The sequence below is a fragment of the Ascaphus truei genome, chromosome 14 (genome assembly GCF_040206685.1).
Source record: "Ascaphus truei isolate aAscTru1 chromosome 14, aAscTru1.hap1, whole genome shotgun sequence".
Lineage (NCBI taxonomy): Eukaryota > Metazoa > Chordata > Amphibia > Anura > Ascaphidae > Ascaphus > Ascaphus truei.
Genome location: NC_134496.1, coordinates 7,840,691 through 7,858,190, shown reverse-complemented (window position 1 = coordinate 7,858,190; position 17,500 = coordinate 7,840,691). Strand labels below are relative to the sequence as shown.

Here is a 17,500-nt window from a genome sequence, read left to right as displayed (position 1 = left end):
GATCCCCCAACACATCAGAGCAACCGGCAGTGGGTCCTTACGTGCATCCTGAGGAAATCTTGGCGGCATTCAAAACACCCACCAGCCGGTACACGTGGGGAGCGGAGGTTCGTGACGTCACAGACGGCAAGGGATCCTCCCTGAGCTCCAGCCAGATGCCAGCACACGCGGTGTGGTTCACATGAGAGGGGATACTCTCAGATTTATCCACTGATTGTGATCAGTGTATGTCTGGTAAGCGGGCATTTCATCTGAGGCTGCTGTGCAGACGTGACCTTCATTTTTAATGCTGTTTTATTAAATGTGACATTTCTCATCTGTCTTGTGTCTCAGCACATGTTTGTTTTTTAATGCTGTAGTCTGTCTAGTATGTAGTGTTAGTGATTGTATTACGCTATGTTTGTCTTTATCTTTTTTGCATGAACTGCTGCATTCATTGGAAGAGCACCAGAGGAGATCATCACCACACTGGTTGTATGACATTTACATCTCTTTTTTTTTTGTGTTATGTACCCAGCGCCATAGATATAACATTTGTTTCCGTGGTCTTACTAATGCTTTGTAAAGGGGCATAATTATGTCTACTTCCCTTCCATCCATTGCCCGTTTGATGCAAGATAAGATCTTGTTTGCCTTTGCAGCTACTGCATGACATTGGGCACTATTGCTAAGCCTGCTGTCTACAAGCACTCCTAAATCCTTCTCCATCAAGGATTCCCCCAATATATCTCCATTTAATTTGTAAGTCGCCTTTTTATTCTTGCATCCCAAATGCATAACCTTACATTTATCTGTATTAAACCTCATTTGCCATTTACCTGCCCACGTTTCCAGTCTCTCCAAGTCCTTCTGAAGAGAAATGTCATCCTGCTCTGATGAGACGGAGGCATTCACCCCAGAAACCTGATCCTGTCATCCCCCATACCATCGCGGGAGACTCAGGCCCCCCTGTTGCCAGCAGGTATGCACCACACTCCGACACGTAGCCAGACCCTAGTACAGAGGAGGGGGGCCCGATCTGCGATTGGCCCAGGGAAGGGGGGCTACATTGGGAATCGATGTTATTTTTCTTCATATTAATGGGTATCCTCAAAGCTAATGATATGCCAAAATGACGTCCATTAGCAAAACTACAATTGTTTCTTCACTTTTTCTGCTTGATGAATAGGGTGACCAGATTTCGAAAATGAAAAACCGGGACACCTTAAAAAATTATTTATTAAACAAATTACATCACGTGACACCCCCCGTTGCCATGACAACAAGACACTCTGATGCCCCTGCAGTGTTAGTGTGTATAGAGGTGGGGGCTTTGCTTGGGCCCTTCAACTCTTACAGCCAGGGCATTATTGGCCAGGAATGCCCAGTTCGGAGGGGATTACTACTTTAAAATGTATTTGATTCGTAACAACATCAAAAAACTCTAATACCATTAACTAACAACCACAGACAATGATAATCTAAACCATCAAATAAAATGTCTACGGCCCTTGTTCAAGCATGTTTGCGGTACTTACCAGATAAATCAGTGCCTGCAATCCACAACTGTATCCGCCTCTCCGAGCGTCTGAAAGCAATCCAGCGTTCCTGGTGTGTGGCTGAAGAGGTGAGGGACTCCCTCCTCTCAAACGGAAAAGAAGCGCAAAAAATAGAGTTGGAACATACCTATCATACAGGGATGAGAGAGAGAGACAGAGAATGAGAGAGAGACAGAGAATGAGAGAGAGACAGAGAATGAGAGAGAGACAGAGAATGAGAGAGAGACAGAGAATGAGAGAGAGACACAGAGAGAGAGAGACAGAGAATGAGAGAGAGACAGAGAGAGGGACATAGGGAGAGAGAGACACAGAGAGAGAGAGACAGACACAGAGAGAGAGAGAGAGAGAGAGACAAAAGTAATGTACTGTATAACCATTATACCGTACCCCCTAGTATTCGTGTAATCATTGTCCCACACCCCCTATTACTCACGCTTTGGCAATACTGAAATGTTCTTTTGACATGCCAATCAAGCTGATTTGATTTGAGAGACACAGAGACACACACAGAGACACAGAGAGAGACAGAGATACAGAGACACACACAGAGACACACAGAGAGAAACAGAGACACACAGAGAGAGACAGAGACACAGAGAGAGAGACAGAGAGAGAGAGACAGAGACACAGAGAGACACACAGAGAGAGACAGAGACACACAGAGAGAGACAGAGACACACAGAGAGAGACAGAGACACAGAGAGAGAGAGAGACACGGGCCTATTTAGTAAGCGTCGATAAGGCTGCGTCTATAGTATTTCAGACGGAGGGAAGGCACACACGCTGCAATACACTTGCTGAAGCCTGAGCTTTTTTATGGCTTTGCAGGGTATGCAGCGTGTGCGATTGGGGGCGTGGCAATAAAGATTTGGAGGCGTGGCAATAACGTTCCGGCACGGACGTCACTTCCCTACCTCACATCCCGATCCACCGGCATTTTTTCAGATGCAGCATCTGAAGCACTGTGCAGACAAGAAGAAAAATGCACACAATGCGCACCAGAGATTAAAATATAGTAAATTATTTATTAATAAAACAAGAAATAACCGAGGGGGATCCAACCCCACCTCAGTACTTTCTTCTCGTTGCTATTGCCACACTATACATCCTGACGCCGGAAGGGAAGTTGGTACGCGACCAAGACGAGACACCGGATTTACAGTGGAACCACAACATACTACAGATTGCTGGAGGACCACACTGCGAGGGGCGCAGCCTATCGAGTTTCCCGGTCATCGTCCAAAGTCTGGAGCTGCGGATTGACCACCGGATTACCAGGGAGCCCGAGCCTGTCTCACACAATGCTTTTACCAAACGGATGTTTGTGAGTTTGCTATTTTTATCTTGTCCAGGAAATGAAATTGTTAAATCGAATTTACACATGGAGCGGGCGCTTTCTCTTCTTTTTTTTGTTTAGATATCTATCGAGGAGGTGGTTGTTTCCCTGAAGAGAGCTGCCAGGGCTCCAGAGGACGCCCGAATTGGATCCTTTTATGATTGAGTTATAACATAGCTATTAGAGCTAGGTTTCTGGACTTTTATTGTGTTTAGGCATAGTGTTTATTATTATTTTATTACAGCTACTTTTTAGTAATTGCACTGTTATTAATTCTGACCACTAATTCTCACTGCCATTATAATCTCTCTCTAGCCACAACCAAATTGCTATATCAGCTATATTATTTATTGGTTATACCAGGGGAGCACAAACTTTTGCAGCTCGGCCCCCTGCCTTCCCTCTGCTGGTGCTCGCGCCCCCCCCCCCCCCTTACCTTGATGCGGCGTCACGTGACCTGCAGCGGCATTTGACGAGGGTGACGTCACATGACCCCGCGGCGTAATTTAACATACTGTGCTATATGTATGCACACACAGCTGTCTCTTACACATACAAATACTGTTTTTCCATCCCTATACACCAATAGGGACCACAAAGTATCCACACACACTTTTAGTTGTGCTACAAACTCTCACATTTCCACACCCACCCACACCATTTATATCCACTCCCACTCCACACACACCTTTTGTAAAGCACTGTATATACTGTGGGCTCTCCATTAATTTTCATTCACACTGATACACATACACACTCTTTCATCACTTGCTTTCAGGAACCTTTTGACACCTCTAGGCATAAAACACATCCACACAGGGGGAAGGACCAGCACAGATAACATTCCAAGAGACACTGTTTTTAAGTATACCTTTTGTTTGCTTCATTCATTGTAACATCGCCGGAAGAAGAGATCAGTGTATCTCGAAAGCTCGCACAAATAAAAGCATTTCGTTAGCCACAGAACGGTATCATCTATTTATTTTTTGATTATTGAAGCTCGGCTAACACGGTACTGATACCTCTATATATATATAGCGCGCTCACACACACATATAACGTTTTATCCAACTTTTTCATTTATCATTTGTAGAGAAAATGAACAATGTCGCCAGAAGTGCTATTTTTCAAAATGTAACATCTCTACTAATTAGTGTAAAATGATACTTCATATAAAGCAGGTTATGGGACCCAGTATAAAATGACCTTCATGTTTCTTATCACATCCCAGTATATGGATACTTTCTATTATCACAAGCTGCTAACATGTGACAGGGCTCAGAGTCTGAGCCCAGAATGTGACATACTGAACATTCTCATTCTAAATTTCAAAAAATATTGTGTTGATTTCTGACCTGACTGCCGTGGTTACAGCTCAACCACTCTGTTCTACTGTATGTCACCACTTTCTGCCACAACCAGCTGACGGTGGATCTGCAAGGAGTTCAACGCTCATTGGCATCACATCTGTGGCTTGGTTGACGTATCATTTCTCCAGCTTTTTATTGTATTGTTTTTAAATAGATTATATTTATTTAGTTGAATAGATATTTATTTAGTTTAATAGATATTTATTTAGTTTAATAGATTATATTTCTAAGTTTAATAAGTTATATTTCTTAGTTTAATAAGTTATATTTCTTAGTTTAATAAATTATATTTCTTAGTTTAATAAGTTATATTTCTTAGTTTAATAAATTATATTTCTTAGTTTAATAAGTTATATTTCTTAGTTTGATAAGTTATATTTCTTAGTTTAATAAATTATATTTCTTAGTTTAATAAATTATATTTCTTAGTTAATAGATTATATTTGTTAGCACAGTAGATTATATTTACTAGTATTTAAGTCTCCCCCTCAGTGCCCCATTAGGACCCGTGCGCATATTTCACATCTTTTCGGAGTCGCTTATTTTTTAGACCCTCGGAGCCGAAACCTAAAGGGGTCAGCTAAGAAAGTTCGGATCAAGAGGAGCCGCACAGCTTAAAGACAGAACATTTCCAAGGGAGATGGAGACAATTTGGGTAAGATCTGATTAAAGGACAACCTTTGAGGAAGGAAAGGGTGACGGGGGAGTCTAAGAGGGGGGTGAGAGAGCAAGGTGGTGTGTCAGATTGGGGCAGAGCAAGAGAACGCAAAAATGATGGGGATTTGCTGCACACCAAAAAAAAACAATAAGTAGTGATACTTTTACCGGTCAGGGAAGACCGGCATTTCGTCCAATGGATACAATATGATTGATGGGAAAGGGCACACGGATTTGAATAAAAAAAGATAATTTATTGTGCCACAGACTACAATGTTTCGGCTGCTGGCCTTTCTTTGCTGGATTTAGTGGGTTTAGCCACTTTACCTGAGAAAGACCAGCAGGCCGAAATGTTGTTGTCTATGGCAGTGCAAGAGAAAACAGGTTGGGGGGGGTGGGTTCTCGCAAAGTCGCCGACCCATGGGTGAGTGTCTCCGGTGGAAACTAGTCCTGGACCCCGGGAAAGCTGTCTGTGGCCCATACAAGCTGAGTAACATGTAGAAAGGACACATGTATGTTCAGAATGAGTTAGCATGGTATTTTGAGAGGCACCATAGCATTTCAGTGCAAGTCAGTGCAGAGCACTGCAAGGTCAGTCAATATGAGGAAGGGTCCGTTGGAGGGTCCCAGAATATCTCTTAAAGCAGGGGTGCGCAAATCGAGGGGCACGACATTTTCTTGGGAGGAGGGGCTCGGCGCTTACAGTGGCCCCTCGCTCTTCCCCACAGCATTTAAATTAAATGCCAGAGATCGCGCGCAAGGCCTCTGTAAGTTCCCTTTCCTTGTCTCCGGCGGCTTCTGGCGACAGCAACGTGGCGTCACATGATGTGGCATTGCCATAGCAACGTGATATCACATGACGTCGTTACATCAGAACGTCGGAGACAAGGTGGGGAAGGTGGAGGGGGGAGCAGGGGGAAAAGGTTGTGCAACCCTGTCTTAAAGCATTGTATTGCATACAGATCAGAGGCCAAGAATGGATATGGATATCCGATGTGAAGCCGGAAATAAGACAGAAAAGACCGTTTCGGGGGAAGAAGGTGAGTGATGAAATAGCCGTCACTGTGTAACTCTTCCAATTACCTGCAACTTCATGCAGAGAAATAGCAACGCTTGTTTTTAACGTGCTAAGCGCCTAATGGGGAATTCAACTGCTGAGAGGTTAAGGGAGTTACTCACCAAACTCAGCGACGTTTCTGTGTCTCTGTGATAACTCCCCCAGGACATGCCTGAAAACCAGAGGTAACTCAATGTATTTTTGATAAATAGAAACATGACCTTCTGGGGAGGGGTATATAATGGGTACTGGGCCTGGTGAGGTGGGTATAACGGGTACTGGGCCTGGTGAGGTGGGTATAACGAGTACTGGGCCTGGGGAGGGGCGTATAACAGGGTACTGGGCCTTGGGAGGGTTGTATAACTGGGTACTGGGCCTGGGGAGGTGGGTATAACGGGTATTTGCCCTGTGGAGGGCGGTATAACGTGGTATTGGGGATGGGGTATAAGTGGCACAGGAGCTCTTGCGATACAGAGTATCACTGTCCCTGGTTATAAACACTTCATGTCTCCTGCAGATCAGGACACGCACGAAGGTGGTGCCCTTTGTGCTACCAGACGACGAGGCGGGCTACGAGGCGGACGACGAGGCATACGACAAAGCGGGCGTCAAGTGGAACAATGAGGTGGGCTACAAGGCGGCCGATGACGCAGACGTGGTGTACGATGACCAAGGAGCATACGACAGGTGTGGCCGGATCTGCTGTTTCATCTTTTTTAGGCGGAGAAGACCCCGGGAGCAGGTAGGAGAATACGAGAGGTGCGGACAGATCTGCTGCTTCACCTTTTTTAGGCGGAGAAGAAGCCAGGAGCAGGTAGCAGAGGAGCCAGGGCATAGATACAGGGGTATTCTAGGGGCCCTGAGAAGTTGGTTTGACCGCAGGAGAGGCAGATAAGATCAGGAAGGCTGCGGGAGGGGCAGGTACTAGAGGGAGATAGGGATATTGGGCGTGAGAGGGTGAGAGAGAACAAGGAGCAGGGCCGGAGCACGGGTTTCATGCGCCCGAGGCGAAACTTAAAATTTGTGCCCCAGTTGTATAAAAAATAATAAGATAAATAAAATAATAAAATAAACAGTGGCGTAGCTATCGGGGCTGCAGAGGGTGCGACCGCACCCCAGCGCGACGCAAAATAAAAATAAAAGGGCGCCAAAATACTGGATAAAAAAAAGAATAATAATTTTAAAAAAAAGATAAATAAATAAAATAATAAGAGGAAAAAATAATAATGATTTTTAATGCGCCCCTAGGAGCTCTGCGCGCTAGGCGACCGCCTAATGGCCGGCGAGGAAAAGGGGTGAATGGGATAGATATGCAGAGGGATGGGGAGCAGGTGAGTTATACACAGGGGCACAAGGGCCCCATCACCCGCATCTCTATATACTGAGTGTGCCCCTGTGTATAACAATGCTGATCTGTGCTGCTCCATCTGATCTCACTGCGCAGTGATCCAGGGACCATCCGATCGCCATTTAATGGGGTCAGGAAGGAATTTTTTTCCCCCATTGCACAGCAGGGGTTATGTTTCGCCTTCCTCTGGATCACAGCAAAAAACTGCCCTTTGTGCATGAATTATCAGTGAGATCTTTATACACCCTGCATTGGTCTTCACCCCTTTGCTGCCGGAGGGGCGTGCAGTGCATTGCTCTGCGTGTTACTATATCGCTCTGCAATGTGCTGCAGGCCTCTCCCAGCAAAGAGATTAATTATTTCAATAAAATACTCTCTTTAATCAAACCTATGTGTAGTGTCTTTTCTATCCGTTGTATCTATTGCTAACAGCTCAGTGATTCTTACCCAGGACGCTGCACTAGTGTCACGCTGCCAAGCCGGGTGTGAAGAAGGTTTATAGGGTCACATATACACTTCTGCCAAAACACGAGTGCAAACAGGAAGCCCCTCTGATCTGTCATATCTTTTATTACACAAAACGGTATCTAAAAAGGTAAAAAGAACATACATGGGATTCTGTTACAAATATCTCTCTAATTACAAACCAATTAGCAAATCATTCAGATTAGAGTCGAGCGAAAGAAAGGGTTAAGTATCTCATGTACAGTATATGCAGTGTAGGCTGTTCTGCAGCATTACATGCAGGGGGCAACGTTTAGGAGATATAAGTAATGCTGATCTCAGAGCTGACCGGCTGACCTGCTCTACTGGCTGACCGGCTGACCTGCTCTACCGGCTGAACTGCTCTACTGGCTGACTGGCTGACCGGCTGACCGGCTGACCTGCTCTACCGGCTGACCGGCTTCTATTCTTTCAGCTAAATGACCCGAATTGTGGCCCCTGTATCTCCCAATTAAACGTTTTATTGGCATATTCTTGTTTGACTCGTTCTATACAGACATTTTCTATATATTCATTGTGGGATTTGATAACATCTATAAGATCTCTCAGAATATGACATTCTGTACGTCTGTGCTGAAGATTTTTCCATTCTCAATTTACTTAATATTAGTTTTTGGCATCAATTATTTATATCGAGCCCAAAATACCTTTATACAGAATGCTGTTCCCTTTAGCCCACAAATGCTGCTTCATTAAAGCCCACGGGTGGCACTTTATGCATTCTCAAACTTTTAGGCAACATCCCTAATTTCCAAAAGTGGGATTAAATCTGTGCATATTGAAATGGTTAATTTTGTTACTCAGACTCCTAAATCCCTCCCCAAATATATCCGTTTCACATAAAAGTGTGTGCGCTTCTCCTTCCGCCTAACTGGCACGTCGTCCTTACGGGCGCCACTCCGTGTAACTCCACGCTGCCCTCCAGTGGCAAAAGAAATAAGATACATTTACTATACTCGTCTGGCAGCTGCTCCCGTATAAGGTGGGTAACTATGTATTAGGGGTCTTGGTAGAGCATATTTATACTTATGTCGGATAGATGAGGAATTAATATTCCTAACGGGTTATTGTGAGAGGCCTTAGATCTTATCCTATATGCACGCAGCCCTCGCCTCTCTGACCTTGAACACGTACTTCAATCTGATTTTTTGAGACTTGAAACTGGATTTCCCAAAACAAACTGATTTTAAACACTGACAAGACTGTAACAATGGTATTTGGGACCAGAGCTAAATTGCTAAAGCTGCCAATGACAGAGCTTCAGATAAAAAACAACTCTAATACCATCCTAGCCCCTGTTACTGGTTTGAAATATTTGGGCATATAGTTCAACTCCCATTTAACATTTGGGTTGCACATTGATACCCTGACATACAAATCCTATGCCAAACTAGGTGTACTTTACAGGAACAAATCCTCCCTAAGGCCCTCATGCAGTAATCGCCTACAGCGATTCAGTAAGCCCAGAGAAGCTGGCGATTAGAGCAAAAATAACCGTTTTTTTTTTTGCCGGAAAATAAATAAATAAAATCGGCAGACGCGCGGTGATAAGCCACTTTTCGGCACTGATCGCCAGTTTTTCAAACACGCTCAATTCTATAAGCCCTGATCAGCTTATTGCGGCTGATCGCCACTTTAAAATGGCTGTTTCTTCTCCAAATTGTCCAGCCACAAAAGTTGGCAAGAAGGTGGGGTGAAGCTGCGATGAAAATAAAATGCATGTGTCCCAGAGCTGATATCCATTAATATCAGCACCAGTGACCCCCGGCATGAATCCGATGCATAAAAAATGCATTTACAGGCAACTTCATTACCGCCAAGGCAATGAAGGGGTTATATACCCGTGCCAGGCTTATAGCGTGTAGCGGGGGTGGGTGAAGGTGGTATTTGGCCCTGGGTGGGTGTTTAGGCCTTGCCAGTGGGTTGCGGAATGACTTAACCTCTTCTTTAACTTAGCGGTTAATAGAGCTAAGGTAATGAAGGGGTTAACCCCTCCCGCTACCCCCCCATCCGGTAGGCCTAAACACCCATCCTTGGGGCCAATACCCCGTTCACCCACCCCCGCTACCCACAATAAACAAAAATACACATAACAGCCCCACTGGCCACCTCCTAGGTCCCTAATAAACCATTACAATATTCATAAAACCATTATTTTGTTTACACCCAGGATTATTACATGGGATTAGGGCTATGTTATTCAGTGAGGGGTTGTATGTTTGTATTCGTAGGGACAGGCAAGGCCGGAGCCAGATGGGGTTCTCCTGCCTCTGTCCTCCCTGTCTCCTGACCCTTCCTGTAGCCGGACAAAGAAGAAGAAGCAGGCACACGGTCTTACTCAAAGGAGGTTTAATATGCCATAAAGTCCAACGTTTCGGCAGTCAAGGTGAAGGCTACAAACACAAGAAACAGTCACAATATATACCACCCCCCTGATACTCACCCCTCCCCGCTCTGCCACATAACCAGGATGTTGACGCCCACCTGATAACGTCAGAGCTACCATATGGCGCCCCCTAGTGACGTCAGACGTCTAGGTCTAAATCCCTGGCAATACAGCATAGAGCTGTCTTGGAGGACTGCAGCCACAGCCACACCTCTCCCCAGACTGAACACTCCCCCATGATGACGTCAGCGTGACCCGGCAGTCAGGGGGGGGGTAAGGGAGGGCGGGCGTGCACCAATCAAGACTGTACTTACAGGGCTGGACAAAGATGTATCCGTCGCCATGGGATCAGTGTCAGAGCAGTGAGGAGTGAGACATTCCTATAAATCACCCTGAAAGTGTCAATAAACCACACACCAAAATATTAATAAAGCATATGTGCACAAAACTAATACAGCTATATACTATTAAAAACATGTGACTGTATACTGCTGATGACATCAGTATAATCCTGCAAAGTTACAGTGAAATTCCACATAAGAATATGCAGTACATCAGTATTTAGAATATACTAGTGTGTTTACCTAGGTCAGAAATGGGTACACACAACCAGGGGGGGGGAGAAGGGGAAGGGAGGATGGGGAAGGGGGAGGGAGGGAAGGGAAGGGGGAGGGGGGAGGGAGGGAAGGGAAGGGGGAGGGGGGAGGGAGGGAAGGGAAGGGGGAGGGAGGGAGGGGAAAAAAAGAAGGGAAAAAAAACACACAAGTAGGATAATCTTCCCAATTGGTAAGTGCAGAGTCCATGGATGGTGCAAGATCAAATATGCCTGTAGAAAGACAAAAATTACCTTCTATTAAGGAAGCATTTTAAATTCTGTTGCTCATTAAGACCCATACCATTGCTGGTATTTAAAGCATGTATCCAGAATGCTTCACGTCTCAATAAGAAAGTCTCCCTATCTGGAGTGCCTTGTCTAGGTGCTACTGTCTCAATACCCATGATGCGTAAAGAGGCAACATTATGATTGTGTTCCACACAGTGTTGCACAAGAATAGAGGGATCCGTACCTTTTCGAATTACACTTTTATGTTCAATGAACCTTGTTTTTAACATTCTTATGGTCTTACCCACATAAAGAAGACCACATGGACACTTTATTACGTACACTACATATTCAGATCTACATGTGATTCTATTTTTGATTTTTATGATCCTCCCGCTTTGGGGGTGACTGAATTGACTACCGGTAGTCAGACTGTTACAGACCGAGCAGCTCATGCATCTAAAGTTACCCGGTCTGCCACCCTCCAGAAAATGAGGAGTTCTGTAGTTACCCTCATTATCTGCATGTATCAGGCTATCCGCCAGATTTCTCCCTCTTTTGAATGCCACCATTGGTGGTACACAGCAACTTTCAGATAATATATCATCATTTTGCAGAATATGCCAGTGTTTAAGAATGGTAGATTTAATAAAACCACCAGCTTGACTGTATATAGTGGTAAATACAAGCCCGTCCTCCTTCTTATTTTTGGTAGCACTTACCTCTTTATCCAGTGCCCGGTCTAACACAGCAGGAGGATATACGCAGGAAGATATCCCCTAGCCAGGAATCTACCACGTAGTTCTCCAATAGCTGGTTCAATATGATCCTTCCTGCTCGTGATTTTGCAGACCTGGACTTTCTGTGAAAAAGGTAATACATCAATAAGAGAAGGAGGATGATGGCTATCTGCCCTTAAAATTGCATTTCTGTCTGTATCCTTTCTAAAAAGATCAGTATGTAACTCCCCATTAGTCTGTGTAATGAGGACATCTAAAAAAGAGAGTTGCTGTGTACTCCATGTATTAGTGAGGAGGACCGGTGAATGGAGACCATTAAGATACTCAAAAAAGATAACAGCTGATCCTCCGTACCTGTCCATATGAAAAACATCATCAATATATCTGTAATAGCTTTTAATATGCACTAAAAAGTCTGATTTGTAGATGTACTGCTCTTCGAAATGTGTCATGTATATGTTGGCGTAAGCAGGGGCCATATTACTGCCCATTGCTGTCCCCTTAATCTGCAGGAAGAAATCACTCTCAAATCTAAAATAATTTTTATAGAGAATGAAATGTAAAATGAGCATAATGTATTCAATTGGAACAGTATCACTATAATGGCGAATGAGGGTGGCCTTGATTATCTCAAGACCTTCAACATGGGGGATTATTGTATAAAGGCTAGACACATCTAAACTAACCAGAATATGATTAGTCCCATCACCAGGTGAGTTTTTTAATTTGTCAAGGAAATCAAACGTGTCTTTGATGTATGAGTTGGCTGTCTGTGCTATAGGTTGTAGAAATGTGTCTACAAATTTTGCAAGGGGTTGATTTAATGAATTAATAGCAGCTATAATAGGCCGCCCCAGGGGATTGTTTAAATTCTTGTGTATTTTGGGCAAGGTATAGAAAATAGGGCATTTAGGATGCAACATAGTTAGAAACTCAGATTCAGGCTCTGTTATCCACCGGTTATTAACCCCCATTTGGATAATTTCCTTAATTTCTCTCGCATAGTTAAAGGTAGGGTCCCTATCCAATTTAATGTAGCAGTTAATGTCACTCAGTTGTCTGATGGTTTCAGCCTTATAATCTGAGTAATTCTGCACTACTAGGGCACCCCCCTTGTCCGCACGCTTAATAATAATCTCATTATTATTAGTCAACATTTTTAATGCTTCCTTTTCCTGAACAGACATATTGTATGTAGCCCTATGTTTGTTTTTTTGTACCTTGCAATGTCCCCCTTAACCAGTCGTATATATGTGCTGACTGATTGATTTTTAAATGGTGGGACAAAAGTGGATTTGAGCTTGCACATTTTGGTACCTTGATAAGAAGCCGAATTATCTGTCCCTTGCTGGTCAGTGGCCAAATTAACTGTCCCTTGTTGTTCATAGGAGGATTACCTGTCCCTGGTTGGATATTGGAATGCACCGATTCTGTAGACCTGTTAGAAAAAAATGATTTAAGGTTTAATACACGTTCGAATTTAAATAGGTCAACCTCCAAATCAAAATCATTAAACAATGTAGTAGGTACATATGAGGGCCCCCTCGCTAAAACAGACATTTCACATTGATTAAGAGTGTAATCAGACAGATTAACAACCAAGGTGTCCATACTCATTTCTGCTCCGTTGTACGTAGGGGATAGGGTGATCTTCCCTTTCCCCTGGCCCCCGCGTCCAATTTTCCTTTTCCTTTCTCCTTGTCCTTGGATTGGCCTAAAAAAGGGGCCGGACTTTGGCCTCTCTGACGTTCTGTTGAGGAATGGGCTTCAGAGTCACTGGTGTGGACTTCTTGGACTCCCTGAGGTGCTCTCCCTCTTTGGTTCTTGCGTTGTTTGGGGTCTTGCTTCAGCCACGGGTATACTCTTCCATCTTTATAGTCATTAACAACTTTTTTGAATTTCAACTTCTTAAAGTGAATAAGATCACTTTTAATTTTTTTCCAGCTTGGTCTTAAGACTATCCAATGATTGTACAACGTCCGTACCAGGGCTAGACTGTTCAATGAGGATTTCCACTTTGAGTATATCCTTCCTTGTGTGGCTAAGTTGTTCCCCCACCTCCTCAATAACCAAAATATTCAAGTCCAAAGAGGCCCTATTAAAGCTGCAGTTCAGTCTTTTTTTTATTTTATTTTTTTTTTTACTTCAATAGTTTCATGTGGGCAATCTCTAATTACCTAAAGAACTGTATAGCTGCAGGTCAATTCGTTCTCCATGTATTGATAGGTGAAATTTGGTGACATAATTAGTGAAGGGATCTGTTTTTCTTCTGCTTCTGTCTCTCAGTGGAAGCTCATGAATATTCATGAGCACTCCTGCATTGACATGTGCTAGAGGGAGGGCAGGGCTGACAAAGGGGTGTGCCAGGGCTTGTGACAGGACATGAAGGGGCAGTGCCTTAGCGACGTTTCTGTGTCTCTGTGATAACTCCCCCAGAAGATGCCTGGAAACCAGAGGTAACTCAATGTATTTTTGATAAATAGAAACTTGACCTTGGAGACTGTGAGACCCCCTCTCCTTCCCCCCCTTCCCTTGGCTTCCCAAACCCCACCATAACCAATACATAAATAACCACAAACACGAGGTCTGGCGGCCACTGCTTTTTAGTAAAACTTCAATTAACCTAATTAGTGCCAACCCCCTGCCAGAGTGCTCGCTCATTGTGTAAAGGCCAAAGGTACCCGATCCAATGGCCCGTAACTCCCCCCTAGCCGGGCCCCGCCTGTCTGGCGAGAATGGGCCCAGGAACGCACGTGTAAATGAGCCGCGCCCACTCGCCACTCCCAGCCACCTTTTATTTTATTTCTGTTATTCATTTTCATTGTTTATTTATTATTTTTTTTCTTTTAAACACGTACAACCAACATATTTACCAGTATTCACAATAAAGGGCAGGGTGGGCGGGACTCCCATGGCAGGGCGTAGACTGACCCCGCGCCTCTGTCTAATTGTAACCTCCCTGGCCCTTCCCCCGGCTGTGTCACGTCACTGCCAGAGGGGGGGGGGGAAGGCCAGGGGGGACGTAGTCCACACTCACAGGTAAGGGAGAGCCTAGTCCCTCTGGTCATAGCGCCCGGTCACCGAGGGCTCAAGGCTACTTTTCTGGGTTATTTTGAAACGAGCTACACTGGGGAATATTTAGGGGTCTCCCCAAATAAAGAGAGAACATTTAGGGGTCTCTCCAGACTCAGAGAACCCCACACACTTAGATCTGAGGTTTGTGCCCCTATTAGGCCTGGGCCTATTAGTAAGTTAAAGCTCGCTGAGGTGGGCTGAGCCGCGCTGAGCAGATGCACAAACCCCCTGCATCTGTCATCAGCGCGGCTATAGTTTCCCCCTCCGCATGCGTGCTCATGCGTGCTCATGCGTGCAGAGGCTCAGAAACTTTGCCGATACAGGCAAGTTTCAAATTTGCCGCTCGGGGAAGCGAAGAAACGGTCACGTGACCGCTCCCATCCAATGGGAGCGGGGACTAGCCCCGCTTCCCGCTCCGCCTCCTGAGACGCCTCCGCTCTGCCTCGGCTCCGCCTCCACCCCGCCCCCAGAGCGCGCTCACTGCCTCGCCTGCAAGGACAGAAAAAAACACCATTTTCAGCAGGCGAGGCAGAGCAGGAGCGCGGCTCAGCGTGGCTGAACCCTCTATGTCCCAGGCCTTACATGGGGGGGGAGAGAAATACATAGAAACAAAAATAAGGAGGGACAGAGATAAATAAAAGAGATAAGATTAAAGGGGGAGAGAGAGACTGACAGGAGAGAGAAAGGAAAGGCAGATAGTAGGGAGACTTCTCACCCAAGGTGATGAAACAGCTGTGACACATGGACACCTTCTCTGGGAAACCTTCCACTACCCATGTGACATTACACCTCCACCGTAGGGGGTCCTGCATCTGGGGAGTGTGTGTGTAAAGGATCCTGGGGAGGGACGTATAACGGAGTTCTGGGGAGAGGTATATAATGGGTACTGGGCCTGGTGAGGTGGGTATAACGGGTACTGGGCCTGGTGAGGTGGGTATAACGGGTACTGGGCCTGGGGAGGGGCGTATAACAGGGTACTGGGCCTGGGGAGGGGTGTATAACAGGGTACTGGGCCTGGGGAGGGGTGTATAACAGGGTACTGGGCCTGGGGAGGGGTGTATAACAGGGTACTGGGCCTGGGGAGGGGTGTATAACAGGGTACTGGGGAGGGGTGTATAACAGGGTACTGGGCCTGGGGAGGGGTGTATAACAGGGTACTGGGGAGGGGTGTATAACAGGGTACTGGGCCTGGGGAGGGGTGTATAACAGGGTACTGGGCCTGGGGAGGGGTGTATAACAGGGTACTGGGCCTTGGGAGGGGTGTATAACAGAGTATTGGGCCTGGGGAGGGGTGTATAACTGGGTACTGGGCCTGGGGAGGTGGGTATAACGGGTATTTGCCCCGTGGAGGGCGGTATAACGTGGTATTGGGGAGGGGGTATAGGTGGCACAGGAGCTCTTGCGATACAGAGTATCACTGTCCCTGGTTACAAACACTTCATGTCTCCTGCAGATCAGGACACGCACGAAGGTGGAGCCCTTTGTGCCACCAGACGACGAGGCGGGCTACGAGGCGGACGATGAGGCATACGACAAAGCGGGCGTCAAGTGGTGCGAAGAGGTGGGCTACAAGGCGGCCGATGAGGCAGACGACGAAGCGGATGTCAAGTCTGGCGATGAGGTGGGCCATGGCGAAGGAGAATACGAGAGGTGTGGACGGATCTGCTGCTTCACCTTTTTTAGGTGGAGAAGAAGCCAGGAGCAGGTAGCAGAGGAGCCAGGGCGTAGATACAGGGGTTTTCTAGGGGCCCTGAGAAGTTGGTTTGACTGCAGGACCGCAGATAAGATCAGGAAGGCTGCAGGAGGGGCAGGTACTAGAGGGAGATAGGGATATTGGGCGTGAGAGGGTGAGAGAGAACAAGGAGCAGGGCCGGAGCACGGGTTTCATGCGCCCGAGGCAAAACTTAAAATTTGTGCCCCAGTTGTATAAAAAATAATAAGATAAATAAAATAATAAAATAAACAGTGGCGTAGCTATCGGGGCTGCAGGGGGTGCGACCGCACCCCAGCGCGACGCAAAATAAAAATAAAAGGGCGCCAAAATACTGGATAAAAAAAATAAAAATAATTTTCAAAAAAAAAAGATAAATAAATTAGAAATAATAAGAGGAAAAAATAATAATGATTATTAATGCGCCCCTAGGAGCTCTGCGCGCTAGGCGACCGCCTAATGGACGGACGGCCCTGCGAGGTATGCGGGAGGAAAAGGGGTGAATGGGATAGATATGCAGGGGGATGAGGGAGCAGGTGAGTTATACACATGGGCACAAGGGCCCCATCACCCGCATCTCTATATACCGAGTGTGCCCCTGTGTATAACAACGCTGATCTGTGCTGCTCCATCTGATCTCACTGCGCAGTGATCCAGGGACCACCCGATCGCCATTTTATGGGGTCAGGAAGGAATTTTTTCCCCCCATTGCACAGCAGGGGTTATGTTTCGCCTTCCTCTGGATCACAGCAACAAACTGCCCTTTGTGCATGAATTATCAGTGAGATCTTTATACACCCTGCATTGGTCTTCACCCCTTTGCTGCCGGAGGGGCCTGCAGTGCATTGCTATGCGTGTTACTATATCGCTCTGCAATGTGCTGCAGGCCCCTCCCAGCAAAGAGATTAATTATTTCAATAAAATACTCTCTTTAATCAAACCTATGTGTAGTGTC

The 17,500-nt window shown here is 45.7% G+C and overlaps 1 protein-coding gene across 7 annotated transcripts in view; it reads right to left on the bottom strand.

The window, feature by feature from the left end:
- Positions 1–17,500, bottom strand: part of AP1S3 (adaptor related protein complex 1 subunit sigma 3) — a 146,836-nt gene that overhangs the window by 86,243 nt on the left and 43,093 nt on the right. For 6 of the 7 annotated variants that reach the window (XM_075569659.1, XM_075569652.1, XM_075569655.1 and 3 more), the window contains 6 exons: positions 13,077–13,197; positions 11,742–11,881; positions 10,511–10,588; positions 7,754–7,893; positions 2,453–2,500; positions 1,518–1,665 (listed from right to left, as the gene is read on the bottom strand). The gene's annotated coding sequence lies outside the window, so the exon portion shown is untranslated. The remainder of the gene's footprint in view (positions 1–1,517; positions 1,666–2,452; positions 2,501–7,753; positions 7,894–10,510; positions 10,589–11,741; positions 11,882–13,076; positions 13,198–17,500) is intronic. The other variant, XM_075569656.1, reaches the window with a different exon arrangement.